The following is a 14,261-nucleotide window of genomic DNA, read 5'->3' on the forward strand; positions in this document are numbered from 1 at the left end:
GGGTCTCTCGTCCAATCAGCATTACGCATGCACGTTCGCCTGCGAGCGCTATGCGGCCACGGCAAAGGGAAGGCGAGGGGGCGGCACGCACGCTCGGACGGGCATATACGCAGACGGCCGCGCTTTTCTTGCGTTTATCTTTTGCCGGTTTGCAAACTCGTCGGCGGACGCACGCCGCGACCACCCCAGTCGGCGAGGGGCACGCCCACGTTAGGTCAACAAAGGCACTAATGGCTCGAACCGTACGCTGCCCGCCTTGGTACCCACATATGCGTACGGCCACGCGACGCGCCGTGTGGTGCATCGAAGCGCCCTGACGAAGGCACCAGGAAGGCAAGAGAACGGGAAGGGAGTAAAAGAGCCCTGTCACTTCAATCAAGAGCCATTAGGGCAATTGCTTACGTTTGGTGCGCCCTCCCCTGTCGCTGTCATCTCCCTTGGCTCCGGTTTTCGGTTGCGATTGGAGCTTCCCGAGAGCACTGATGGATATACTCCTCCTTGCTCGTATATGGCTGCTGTTTGAGATGATTTGTTTGGACAACATTCTAGGTTGGGTACAGCGAGTTTGCGTCGCTCTTAACGAAAGGCCTGGAACGAAGGTTGTTGTTCCTCGTGCAGTGATTCAAGGTCAGCCCCGCAGAATCGGAGCGGCGCAAGGCGATTCGTAAACAAAGGAACGCCGCCTCCACGTTGGCCTCAAGACGTCGGGCTTCGCGAGTTAGTCCGTAGCAAACGCAGTGACCTTGACGGTGGTGTAATATTATGGCAGTATAAACAGCTGGATGCAGAACTAGGAAGCAAATTAAACAGGAACCTTCCGCGATAAACAATGTCATCCGAGTGGCTTGTATCGCGCATTCCTCTCGCACGCATAAGCATTGGTACGGATTTTCGCACTGTGCCAACGTGCAGTATTTGTGATCAATCTGCAAGCTTAAAAAAGTTTTACGCTTGTATTTTCGCCGCTGAGTCATCGCCGTTGGGGGCGGCCGTCCCATTGGAACCGTGCATTGAAAATTAGTATCTGTGGAATGGAAAGACGTAGTAACTGTCTCACGTGTCGTCTCTCAAGAAAGCGGAACCGGAGCGGAGGCCCTCGGAACTAGCGATTAATCGCGACCATGTAGGACTCTTTAATGTTAACTGACACTGCAAAGCATATCATTGCCATCCCGATGCGGCCGCGGCACAGTATAGACTATATATTCGGATATAACTAAAAAACTAAGCGGATTTTCCCGTCAAAGGAGCCCCTTCCGGCGGCGGCCAAGTCTCATGACCATGCTAGCGTGGCAATGCAGGGAGAGGCAGATCAAAGGGGATAGTCCCGTACCTCCGTAATCGGGGATAGTTCCTTCTCTACATTGTGGCGCCGCTCTCTGCTTTGTCACACTAGCAGGGTACTGAGAATCGGCCGACGCCATTGGCTGTAAGGGAGTCCTTTGGAGGGGAAAAGCCACTTCGTTCTTGAGTTGTAACCCGCCGCGGTGGCCCAGTAGTTAGGGCGCTCGACTACTGGTCCGGAGATACGGGTTCGAACCCGACCGCGGCGGCTACGTTTTTATGGAGGAAAAACACGCTAAGGCGCCCGTGTGCTGTGCGATGTCAGTGCACGTTAAAGATCCCGAGGTGGTCGAAATTATTCCAGATCCCTCCACTGCGGCACCTCTTCCTTCCTTTCGTCTCTCAGTCCATCCTTTATCCCTTCCCTTACGGCGCGGTTAAGGTGTCCAACGATATATGGGACAGATACTGCGCCTTTCCTTTCCCCAAAAACCAATTGAGTTGTATCCGACTATAGCGCCCTAACTACAGAGCCACCGCAGCGGGTGAGGGAGGATGCACTGTGCTTAGTTCGTTAAAGGCCTCTAAAACGCCGTTCAGACCACGGGAATTCTATAGGTGTGCCTACCAGTGCATGAGGAAAAACATTCCCAGGCTTAGCTTTATGATTACTTGCTCGGAAAGACATAGGCCCTACTTTACTTTAGAATGAGACCGAACGAAGGAATTCCTTATTGCTCGAAAGGCAAAGGCATCATAAACAATGCATACATTATTTACGATGAAAGTAGCATGCACGTATACCAGCGTAAGGAAGAATTTCTGACGTCGCGTCGCGAATGAGCATGTGACGCGCGAAGTACTAAAGACCTGAGTCAATAACAAAGGAGGAATCAGAAAGCTCTCTCAGTGCCACAGCTGTCTGCTCGGCTGCGTCGGACAAGTGGCTCCAACCATAAAAATGCTTTTCGCGGAGCCAAACCCCGAAAAAAAAAAACAAGAGAAAAATAAATTAAAATGACGAACAGAACATCGCGCCGCTCTTTCGGAGGGGGAAACAGAGGGAGCTCGTCAGGCCGTTTATCGCAGCGCGTCGTTTCCTTCGCTATTTTACTGTTCCGTCTAGCTTCGGCCGCCGGCGCGCTCTCCTTTTTTTAGCGACAGGCGACGAACTCACCGCGCACTCCGCGGTTTCCGCTTTTTCGCGGCAACCTGGCCGCTCCCTTTCCCTTTTCCCGCGGGAAACTTCTCGGAGAGCGGGGCTCCTCGGTCGTTCGTCTCCTCATTCATCAGCTCGTCGTCCCCTAATTGGGCTCCGCGGCCGAGAACGCCGCCACCGCCGCCTGTGCGCTCTCTGTCCTCCTCAATCGAACTCCTTCATTAGCCGCGACTTCTCGCGAGAGCACCGCTCACTGGGAGGGGGGGGGGGGGGGGGGGGGGGTGAGCTAGCGGGCTGCTCGTCTCGCCTTTCGGAAAGGGGAGGCGTCTGCATCCCGGCCCGACGTCGACGGAGGTGAGGAGGGTGGGAAGGGACCACGAAAAATGCATTTGCCGAGTCAAACGCCGGCGCGAGCGCCTGTTTTCACTACGCGGCGTGTCAACGCGCGCGGCGCCCAATGAAGCAAACCAAACTAACAGGACAGGAGGGGAGAGAGAGAGAACCGGAAAGAAAGAAACAAGGAGAAAGAAAACGGTTTCCTGTCGTGACTTTGCATCCATTGACCGACGACGCGGCAGTTTCTTTTTCTTTCTTTTTTCCGTCTTCTCTCGGTATCGTTCTCTCTGATTTTTGTTTTCGCGAGAGTGGCGGGTTCGTTGACGAGCCGCGGGCTCCGGGCTGCGGTTGGGGCTCACCTTTTTAGTCTTTTTTATTTTTTTCTCTCGGAAGGGCGACTCGTCAACAACTGCCACGCGCCGCCGTTCCAATCATATTACGGCGCCCGTAACGAGCGCGGCGGATAACAAGGGACGCATAGCGCGACGGACTTATCGCCGCGGCGCTTGTGTGTGCGTGTATGGCGGCGGGGGCGGCCTCGGCGTTTCCCCGCGGTAGCGGAGAAAGACGACTCATTAACTCGCTCCTTCCCAAACGTTTCACCGGCGCCGGGCTTGTTTGTGCGGCCACGTGAGGCAGAACAGCAAGGGGGGGGGGGGGGGGGGTGCTCTGGGGAAAGGGGTATCGCTCTCAATCATGGCGCAGCGGATTTCCGGAGGTCGCCGTCGGTACAATGATGCTTCTATGCCGTCGCGCCCCAAATTAGTGGCTGCCGCAGTGGTGGCGGTGTTGCTGAGAACGGGGCCCTCTTGCTCATTGGCTTGCAGCGACGGTGCAACGCGCTTCTTTCACTAGCTCGTTATTTCTGCTGTGTCTTCCTCCTTCGCTCTATTTACTTGTTTTCTAGTTTCCGCGGATTCTTCTTTTATGCGTTTCGCCTCCGGCGTGTGCTGGGAACGGAGATTGTTCAGTTCGCAGCCACTGTCTCGCGCTAATCACGCGTCTACGGCTCAGCGGTGACGCTTTGTGAGGGCTGAGAGGTCCTAAAACAAGCGCGCAAAAGAAAAAAAAAGACAACAGCGCATTTAAACAATACCGCGAAGTTGAGCAGCGAGCCGTGGCCGCAGCCTCGTTTCAACGAAATGCCAGCCAAAAGTGGGGAAAATTTTCGGAGCGAACCGACCGTATTCCCATGGATATCCAGCGTGCTCCGGAATAACATCTCAGTTCGCTGAGCTCAGATGTCTTAGCACCAGCACTAGCATTAATACCAAGAGCAACAACAAAAAAAACAATTAAAAGATCAGAGTAGCCAGTCATGTATCGCTCTTCGCGCTCACGTAACTTGAAGGAAGCTTGATAAGGGAACAAATAAAAAAGACTGTGGTGACGGGTGGGCCTCGGGTCGCAGTGCGCTGTTGCACAACCCAAACGACCTCTACCGTTCTTTCCTCTTCCAAAGTCTTCCTGCCAAGCGCGGCTTCTCCCCACCGCCTGCACCTTTCCAGATTAGTTCCATTTCACGCCTTGAGACCCATTTCACAGCGTGCAACCGTGAGGAGGTGCACGCTGCACGATATTATAAACGCTGCGAGGAAAAGTGCCTGGCGGCGGAGTTCCGCTAGGCGTGAGGGGAACCACCGACGAGTGCGCGCGTTGCCTGCGAGGCGTGCGGAATCGTGGCCGGGCTTCCAGTCGCTTAGCGAAGCGAGAGACGTTCCCGTCATGACTTCTTAAAGCTGCGGCGCTTCCTAGAGCTCGCTCACCAGTGAGCACTTTGGAGTGTTTCTGCACGCAATTCGTGACCAGGAGCTGTTGCGAGGGCGCGCTTGGAGCTGGAAAGTGGAGCTAGGTAAATGAGGTGTTAAATGCTCCCGCAGAGCGCCCACCACGATCGCGTGGAAAATAAAAGGCGCCGCAGATTTTCTCCATAGTCAGCTAACTCAGTGGTTAGGGGGACAGCGATGCCCTGAGAAGAAGGCGGTGACGTGCTTTACAAGAACAATTTTTAAAGTGGACTAACGTGGATACATAAACCTAAAGACATTATGCAACCTCAGAAAGCGCACAACTAGCTACACGTGCTCATTTCCATGTGGCTGCTGAATGCGCAGGCCAGAACTCTAAGCTTAGGAATTATTCGCTGGCGTCAGTGCTTCCATAATAAACATCCAATTTTGTGAACTGAGGCTTCTGGTTCAAAGCATCGAGCGTGAACAAAGATTGGAAATTGTTTCACCTGCATACACGAAGAACTCTTCTACTTGGCGGCTTTCACAAGAAGTGTAGACTTTAATAAAACCACTGTATTATGAAATTCCTTCGTGATTGTTATATATTCAAGGTATCTACAACGTTCTCGCCTTTCATGAACCACCGTTTGCAGCGAATCATTGTTGGCCCTTTGAATTCCGCACGAGACTACGGTAATTGCAGCAGTTGTCCAGCAACTCAGTTGCGTAATTAAGAACCGGTAGTGCTGTTCGGCAGTGGACACCCGCCAGTTTTGCACGGACCCAGTCAGACTTCTCAGACGCGTCTGGCGTAATTTTTGCAACATTCAACGTCAGCGCCTTCTCTCTTTGTCAGCAATATAAAACAATGACAGCGCTTACCACACACTGATTTCTAATCAAATTACAGTTCGCTCAACACGGTGCTGTATATCATTACGCGTTTCTTATCCCCTATTTTCATCTTATTTTATTTTTTGTGACGCTTTTATGCCATCCCAATCTAAACTGTTACCTAAATAACACCGATGTTTTCATGGCTGCACATCGGGGGCTGTTTCATAATAGTTACGTCAACTGCCAGCAGGGCAATCCGGAACAGATACGCGACAGCGTTATGTCAGAGGAAGTCCGACTAGTCCTAGTTCAGAAAGAAAGCGTATGAATGTGGTCGCACTCCACAGGCGCCGATCCGCCTGCAAGCCCACCCAAGAAAGTGACGTAAAACATCTAAATCTGAAGCAAAACTACACAGAAGACTGCGAATGTACTCAACACGTATGCTTGGTTTATGCGGGTTTAACGTCGCAAAGCGACTCAGGCTATACGAGGGACGCCGTAGTGAAGGGCTCCGGAAATTTCGACCACCTGGGGTTCTTCAACGTGCACTGACATCGCACAGTATACACGGGCCTCTAGGATTTCGCCTCCATCGAAATTCGTACGCACCGTATGCACCAAATACATCTTCGTTGATAGAAATAAAAGGAAAGAAGAAAACTCCCAAAGGGTCGGAATCGGCGACGTTCATTACTGGGAAGATGGAGAAGGTTGCTTACTTACGCTGAAAAGAGACACGGCAAACTTGCAGCAAGAGAATAATAAAGACTGAGAGTGTACTTGGAGCATGCAAACGGACGCCTACACTCACACAAGGATAATGATGCAGTCAAAGACGGGCAGCGAGCTGTTCGTTTCTTTTATACATTTGCCACGCCGCTGACCTGCCGAAGCTAACAACACACATCATCCTTATGCGTTGTATATTATCCACACAACGACACGCACCACTCTCGCACTTCGTCGTGGCGTCGCCCCTCACTTGTAAAGCCCACACGCGGCTGTTAGCAGGCGGAAGCGCGAATCCACCAGCGCCGTAATACCTGGCCGAGAGTCGCAGGGCCCTTTTCGTTCTGGGTAAACAGGTTGTCACTGTCTTTTACAGCGCTCTCCTGACAGCTGCAAGCACACGTGGAGCCGTTATAGCCTTAAAAAGCGTCCCAGGCAGCGCCGCCGAGTACAAGCGACGACCACTCGCACGCTTCCCGCTGTAAATGTCCCCTTTTATGCACGCAAAAGGCTGATAGTGGTGACACCGCCGCACACTTCTCTGCCTTCTCCGCACATATATGTTGGGATCTTTCTGTCTTTTTGGTGCACAGTTCTGTTTTAGAACGTACGGCCGCTCCGTAGATGCTGCCAAATCAGGTACTGCCATCCAGGTTTTGTTCCGTGCAGATGATCGCAGGAGATGACCGATGTCAGCAACGTCAATGCCCGCATTTGAAAAAAGTAATGGCCATGTCGGCTTTTTTACGGCGACGATAATGCACTGAGTCCAGAAGAGCTTTCCCGTTCTTAAAGCTTCGTGTGTGTAGCAGAGTGTCAGCACAAGTCTCGAGTATTTTTTTTTTCTTTCATTTTTGAAAGCACTCGGAGTGCACTAAAATACTGCTCTCCTAATTGCGCTAAGTGCAAAGCACTCAGGCCGGTTTTTCTCAGACGACAGCCAGCCTGATTATCGAACATACACGGAAGATCCATATTTTCTACCTTCGCCGATAGAGACCCTGATTCTACGACAAGAAAAACGAGACGAAAATGCAAAGAAGAGAGAGACCCGGCGTTGGCAAGCACTTTGTTAATTACGGTGGCACTAATGGCTTGCGACACTGCCGTCCTATTAAGTGCTAAAACAAGACCTCCACGAACGCAGTCATGCGGTTCGGGTTGCGTAATTATGCATCGTCGTCGGCCCCTGCGACCCCGCACGCGCTCACCCCGATGGGCGTCATTACGCGATCAAATGCTTACGTGAGCCAAATGCTTGCTTCTTACGAAATTAGAGCCTCATTGGATGGATTCCGGGGCCACCTCGCTTGCTAGAACGAATGAGCAAAGGGGAAAGAGCACTCACCTGAATTCTGCGACGACGTTTGTACGAAGGGTGGGGAGCAGCAGCCAGCAACTCGCTGTCACACGCGGTGTCGGTGGCACAGTTTGCCCGAGCGTCGGTTGTCTCTTCCGAGCAGTGTTTGTCCCGAGGTCACAAACACCTCGACCGCTCCGGAACACACTGTGTATGACGCACTCTCAAATCCGAGAACGGAAGCGCGCGCTCTGTCAGCGAACGCCGCGTGAGATCGAAACCAAACCGCAATCTTCACAGAGCGCCCGGAAGCGACCGAAGCTCGCCGACTAAGAACCTCGGAGGGATCAGGTTGAGTCACACAAAGTTCCGACGCAGCACATCATTCTCGCGACAAAGGCCTGTGCTTTCGTACGAGCTGGACAGAGGCAAGTCTTCTCGCAGCGACGGGACGAGCACGGCACGGCGGAGCCCCTCAGCTCTTCGATCGTGCGCTGCACCGACGTAGCGTCTGCTGGCGAGGTTCGAGCGCGACTGGGGGGCGCGCCGGTGGAGCCGTTTTGCCGCGGCGCGCCAGAGAGAGCGAAACGACGCGCGCGCTCACGAGCGCCGGAAGTGACGGAGTGAGACGCCACTTCCGGGCGGACGTTTTGAGGGGGAGAAAGGGCGCGCGATACGGAGAGGCGTCGGAGCAGCTCAGCGCCGTGGGAGTGAATCGGACGGATCATTCAACGTTACCGAGGGCGAGGGGCGCAGGGAGGTGGTTGGGAGGACGCCCGGGCCGCGACTTAACGCACGCCTCCCGCAATCAACATAAGAGGTTGGCGCTTTGTAGTTGGCTGCGGCTTTTATGGCGAGAGCTGTCTTTTTTCATTGCCCCGTGCGTCATCTTTTCTCGCTTTCTCTTCTTTTTTTTTTCGCTGGTTCTTTTGCGAGCTGTATCTCTCTCGGTATTTTCTGTCTCGTGGACCGAGGGCTAGGCGCAGGCATCGCCGCCGGTAACCGCAAAGAGATTGTGCTAAGGACCGAAAGTTGAACTTGCAGCTCTGGACTGCTTACTTTATTTACTCTGGCCTAGCCGCGTGCACCTTGTTGCAGGGTCTCACGACAAGTTACGCAACTTAATTTACGTACATGTTTGAAAGTAAATGTTGAGTAATTTTTATGTTTATATCAATCTATATTGCCATCCATATGCCAATCGATGTCGATATATGTTTGATGCTAATCTCTATGTGAATAATTCTTCTTGTTCCTTTGCTCCCGCAACCCTTTGAAGGCACTTGTGGTGTACGCGGAAAAAAAAAAAAGGCGCAGAATGTAGACAGATGATATTTTTTTTTTCATTCAGGCGTAATATAAAAGCGAACCGTCTGACCTCACTGAGGAGCTAGAGGGACAGTTGTTACTCTGAAATGGTGCTTGAAATGCAGTGAAATTAGTATTTTTTTATGTCATCCTTTAAGGAAGAAACCATGACCAGGCAAAAAATCCACCAAGAGCTCTATTTAACCTTTCAACATCGTACATCGCTAGCTAGTATCTTTGCTTTCCGCAGTATTACTGGGTGTCCAGCGTACAGAGAGGAGCCTACAGTGCAAGGCATTGAAATCAAAGACAAGCGCAGAGATGCCGGCGTTCTTCCTATCCACAGTTGCTTACAGTCTGCTGGGACCTTGACCTGACGTGCCAGAACCTCCAAAAGCTACTGGACTGCTTCTGCACTACTTGAAGTGTACAGGTTACCCAGGTTACCCATGCACCCAGTCTTGTATACGTTGTATTTTCACTCCGCTACTTATCCTTTCCCACTTCTCTTCTTGTTTAGGGCAGATGACACCTCCGCCTTTCCTTTTCCTCCCATCTCTTTACCCTTACAACGATAGAGCTTTATGTGGACATTGAAGCAGACGCTCTCTCTAGGACGATGGGGACAGCCAAGAGGGATTGTAGATTTTTGTTCTCTCGTGATGGTCCCTTGAGAAGGCCAGTAGTCTCTCAGGCTTCGTTTACTGTGACAGCCAGAGTTTGCATTACGATACCTGCTGTTCACCACGACCACACAATGGAATATCGTGTCACGACGCACTATTAACCGTGCTCTTGCAGCCCCTCGGACATAGTGGCACATTCGTGCTCCTTAATCAGGGACATCAGTGGAAGGGTGCATTCTTACTGCGCAGCTTTCAGCCTCCCGCGTTGCTAACCAACTTGCGTCGATAGAATTTCGTAGTCATATTTCGGTATACTGACAGGCATCGAATTACCTGGAACTTAGTTGCTCATTTTTTTTTAAACCTATTAGCAAAGCGAAAATCCACGTGGTGCGCTACTTCTAGCATGTGCATACAAACTCTAACTCGATTTGAAGGTTACTGCAGTTGCTTCGGCCGAACAGCCCCAATTTTGTTTCCAAGTGTGGTGCTTACCTACTTTCCAGCAAAAATGACAGTGGAGGTTAAAGGAACCAAGCGGCTAGCAAAGCGCGCGTATTTCATTCAGCTTTATTGCGTCAACTAACGGCGTCCATGCATTTCCAAGCTGGTTGAGCCTGAATACAAATATCCTAACCCGTTCTTTGTTTCCGTTCCCAACAGAGTGCCATTAGAAGGAGCTTGTAGAACAGAGAGAAGCTATCGATAATGTGGATAGTAGATTAGCGGGACGCCCGTGCGCATGAGCAGGTCAATAAAGCGAGGGCCATTGTTGTTCTGTGCACTGGCGCCCTGCTGTTCCCCGAACTCCCTAATCGGTAGGCTCCTTTGTATTATAAAAGCCACTACAAATCGTTTACCGCATTAAGGAAAAAGGGAGCCACTCTGCACGCCCTTTATACAAGGTCTTTTCCGGCTGACTGGTCTCGACAAGGCCACACTATACGTGGCTGCTGCAGTCCGCGGCTAACCACCCGTTCTAGCCGGGGTGACGGGCAAGAGACGAGCCTGGGGCGCCGCGGCACGAGCAAACCACTTTTTTTTTTCCTTTTTATGAGTCGAAAGCCGCAAGTGGAAGAGTAATTACGACTGGGGCGGCGCTGCTGCTCAAACGACTGTCACTTGAAACGGAAGGGCAACCCCGCCTTCTTCTGTCGGGGTGGGCGACTGACCTTCGAGCAGAGAGAACGTCGGGTTCACCCTCTTCAACAGAGGAGCTGCCGTTGGTTAAGTTTATTGAAGTCGATTTGCATAGTTATGTTATCTAATATAGGGAAATACAGGCATCGACCCCTCTTAAAGGACTAGACGACATGGGAGTGTGATGTGCTACTCTGCCAGCGACGGCCGGGGATAGGCGCGACGAGAGTGTGATGTGCAGTGTGTGCTGTAGAGTACAGGGCGTGTGCTGGAAAATAAACCTGCACAGTTCTCGATGCCTTTCTTCGTCTTTCTAGCTTAACGGCAGCACACCGAGCTGTGGCAGAACGGCATGCCGTGTTTCAGAAAAGTAATTAGTCAACGGAGTTTGTTTCTTGGCCGTGTATTGAGGAACTTGAGGCACCCCTTTAGCTCTGGATCTGTGCAGGTGTAAGGTTAACCCTTTACCTCATCTTTCGAGACCTCCTTTTGGTCTTTAGGGGTTTCGTGAGGGACCCACTGTACGGCTGCGAAGCAAGAGTCCTTGCCTGGTTACCCTTGGCAAAGATAGCACGTACCTCGCAGTGACAAGGAGATGATTCGAGAAATACAAAGGCCTTGCGACAAGGAGATAATTAAAGCAATACAAAAGCCCCGCTTCTAAATGCAGTCATGCAGGAGGAGGAGGAGGAGGAGGATAAACTATTTTCGTCGGCAAAAGTAGCAGATGGCGTTGGGTTATAGCCTATCAAGTGGCCATGAGACCGTGACGTTCGGCGACTTCTAGGGCTTTTGTCACAACCCGAATCTGTGTGTCCGAGTCGGAACTGAGCAATGCGGCCTCCCACTGGTCTGGATTCGAGAGCTGCAAATCCCGAGATGGGAGTTCCGAGGGCAAGCCCAGAGTATGTGGGATAGAGTGGCATGTTGGCCACATAGTTTACAGGAGGGAGAGTAGACCCCAGGGTATGGACCTCCTTCACCCCGCGACGTCACGAAGATGCGGTGGCGCTGATGTTAGCAGCGACTTTCGCATGGTAGGCAAAACAGGTTCCGCTTGCCCGTGCTACAGTGGCTGGAATACTAAAGTGTGATTACCGCCAAGCGGCTCCTACGGGAACCACAGTGCAGCCTCATGATGCATCCGCGAGGTGGCGCTCGCCGTCGTTTACACGTCAAGCTGAGCGCATGGGAGGCCTATTTGCCCGCGTTTTCAGCGCTTTTTGGGTCGTTTTGAGTGGTTTCCGTACGCTGTGCGCTTTTTCTGGCTTGTTGAAAATGTGCATGTGATGAGCTGACGTCAAAGCCGCTGTTTTGTGCCCGGTTGCACAACCGGGTACAAATCGTGCAGAGAAGTTGTTGCTTTTCGGTGTGCCCAAGGACGAGGAGCTTTTTCTGAAGTGGCAGAGGAATATCCCAAGAGCCGACAAGCCCATTGAACGGAACGCCGCTTTTTGCGAGCTTCATTTTGACCCTCAGTTTGTGTTGCGTCATTTCGAACACAACATACAAGGTTAGACGGTACGTTTGGAAAGAATCAGACCGGTCCTTCAGCCCGATGCCGTTCCAACGAAGTTCCCGAACGTGCCTAAGTATCTCTCCAAGCCCGTGCCCAAGAAGAGAAACCCAAAGGAGCGACTGCACCCTCAGGTCGTGCCTTCGAAGAGGCGGCGAACAGTTCCGCAGGCCAGCGACGTTTCAGCAGAGGCACCCGCATCTGCCGAACCAGACCTACTAAGAACTTCGGATGCCAGAAACGTCACCCTCCCATCAGACAAATGGGGAAAGCATGTTTTTTGTGAAGAGCCGCTTACAGTGTCGTATAGTGTGTGCCAGCCAGGGCCGAACATGGGTCTCCTCCATGCTCAGAAGCTTGTTTTGTTCCGCAGCGAGGGCACCGCTGTCAAGCATCAGGTGTTCGTCCGGGGTGTGGAACTCACGGCGATAGACGAGAAATGTGATCCAGCGTCCGTGCTGCAGGAGGTTGACAGCATGCAGGTTTGCGCAGGAGCGGGGTTACTGACTGAGTTCTGCTGTGTTAGCTGCTCAAAAATGATAAAATGGAGCGAAGGCTTTTATCATATACGGTGCAAAGGTGCCGTCAGTGAAAATGAGATGCGGTGCGTCGCCTGCAAGTATTTGAGAAGGCTTCTTATTAATCAACGGTGCCGGGAAAAGAAGCGAAATGTCAGTTATGATTATGGAAAGAAGTTGAGGGCAAGAACCGAAGCAGTGAGACGTCTAAGAGCCAAAGTAAAAAGCTTGGATCGAACCATCATTCAAATGAAGCAGGAGAATGAGGATATTGAAGAAAGTACTGTGCTAAAAAAGATCGAAAAGCTTCCACAAAAACAAAGAGTTGCAATAATGCAGTGTTTTGAGGCTGGAAGCCGAAAATCTGTCAAAGGGATGCGCTATAATCCAGAGTGGATGCTAGAATCTATAATAATGCACATGAAAAGTCCACGTCTCTACGACCATGTACGAAAACAAAAAATACTTGTGCTGCCTAGCCGCACTTGTCTCAGGAAGTATATGAAGAAATACGAAAGCAGATTTGGATTCAATACAGCAGTGCTTTCTGGCATATCAAGAAAAACGCAAGAGATGACTGAATTTGAGTGCCATGGTGGCCTCATTGTCGACGAGATGAAGCTTGCAGAAAACTTCGCTGTTGCAAGCGGCTCTGGTAAAGTGGACGGATTCGTTGATCTTGGCCCCTACACTCCTTAGGCTGACAAGACAGTTACTTGTGACCATGGACTGGTTATTATGTTTCAGCCTCTTTCAGGATCATGGCATCAAATCCTTGGTGTTTTCGCTTCAAAGGGAAATGTTAAAGCACCGTTGCTCTCGAAGATTCTTGTGGAAGCTGTGCTGCTTTCTGAAAATGCTGGTCTTAAGGTTGACTACGTCACCTGTGATGGGGCGTCATGGAATCGGGCAATGTGGCGCAATTTTCGCATTTCGGCAAGCTCAAAAGCTATCAAACCATCGACAGCCCATCCTTGTGGAGATGACAGACGCCTTTTCTTCTTCTCCGACTTTCCACACTTAGTAAAATGTGTCCGCAATGGCTTCATCAAGGCAGGCTTCAAAACACCAGAGGGGCATGTGGACGTAAGGCCGATCAAGATAGCCCATGACCATGACAAGTGTCAAGTCACATTGAAAGCAATTCCAAAAATAACTAATGTCCACTTGAGTCCTAATAACTTTGAAAAAATGAAGGTCAATTTGGCATTCCACCTTTTTAGCCCACAAGTTCTGCATGGCTTGTTTTTGTACAAGAACGAAATTGCAGATTCCTGTGACCACGCCGATGCTACAGCAAAGTTCGTCGCCTTCATGCATAATCTGATCGATGCAATGACATCGAGAGTGCCATCAAGCTCACTCAGGCCGAACACGAAAAAAGAAGATGTGTTGAAAAAAGCCCTTGCATATTGATGCGTGGGAAGCGAACACAGGGCCTTCAATGGCTGGTTTCCTGTCACCTGGCACTGCCGAGGGGCTTAGAGTAACTTTGAAAGCCACTCTGGAACTCTTGACCTACCTCAACGAAAAAATTGGCTACAAGTACCTTTTAACTTCAAGGCTTAGTCAAGATGCAATTGAAAAGCTTTTTGGCATAATACGCCAATTTAATGGCTGCAACGATCACCCGACATCGGCCCAGTTCCTCACAGCAGTGAACTGCCTTAGCTTTTATAATCTGGTAAAAGCTCCAGGTACTGGGAATTGTGCAGGTGGAACGCTCGAGGCTCTAGTTGGGACAGCTGAATTAGCAAGCCACGTCGACACCC

The 14,261-nt window shown here is 51.2% G+C and overlaps 1 protein-coding gene and 1 pseudogene across 1 annotated transcript in view; one reads left to right on the forward strand and one right to left on the reverse strand.

Moving 5' to 3' along the window:
- LOC144129250 (LIM domain transcription factor LMO4.2-like) overlaps window positions 1-7,917 on the reverse strand; it is a 111,382-nt gene extending 103,465 nt beyond the window's left edge. The window contains exon 1 of the mRNA XM_077663262.1: window positions 7,430-7,917. The gene's annotated coding sequence lies outside the window, so the exon portion shown is untranslated. The remainder of the gene's footprint in view (window positions 1-7,429) is intronic.
- A 3,827-nt stretch (window positions 7,918-11,744) lies between these two features.
- Window positions 11,745-13,188, forward strand: LOC144130003 (uncharacterized; annotated as a pseudogene).
- The last annotated feature ends 1,073 nt before the right edge of the window (window positions 13,189-14,261 follow it).

The sequence above is a fragment of the Amblyomma americanum genome, chromosome 4 (genome assembly GCF_052857255.1).
Source record: "Amblyomma americanum isolate KBUSLIRL-KWMA chromosome 4, ASM5285725v1, whole genome shotgun sequence".
NCBI lineage: Eukaryota > Metazoa > Arthropoda > Arachnida > Ixodida > Ixodidae > Amblyomma > Amblyomma americanum.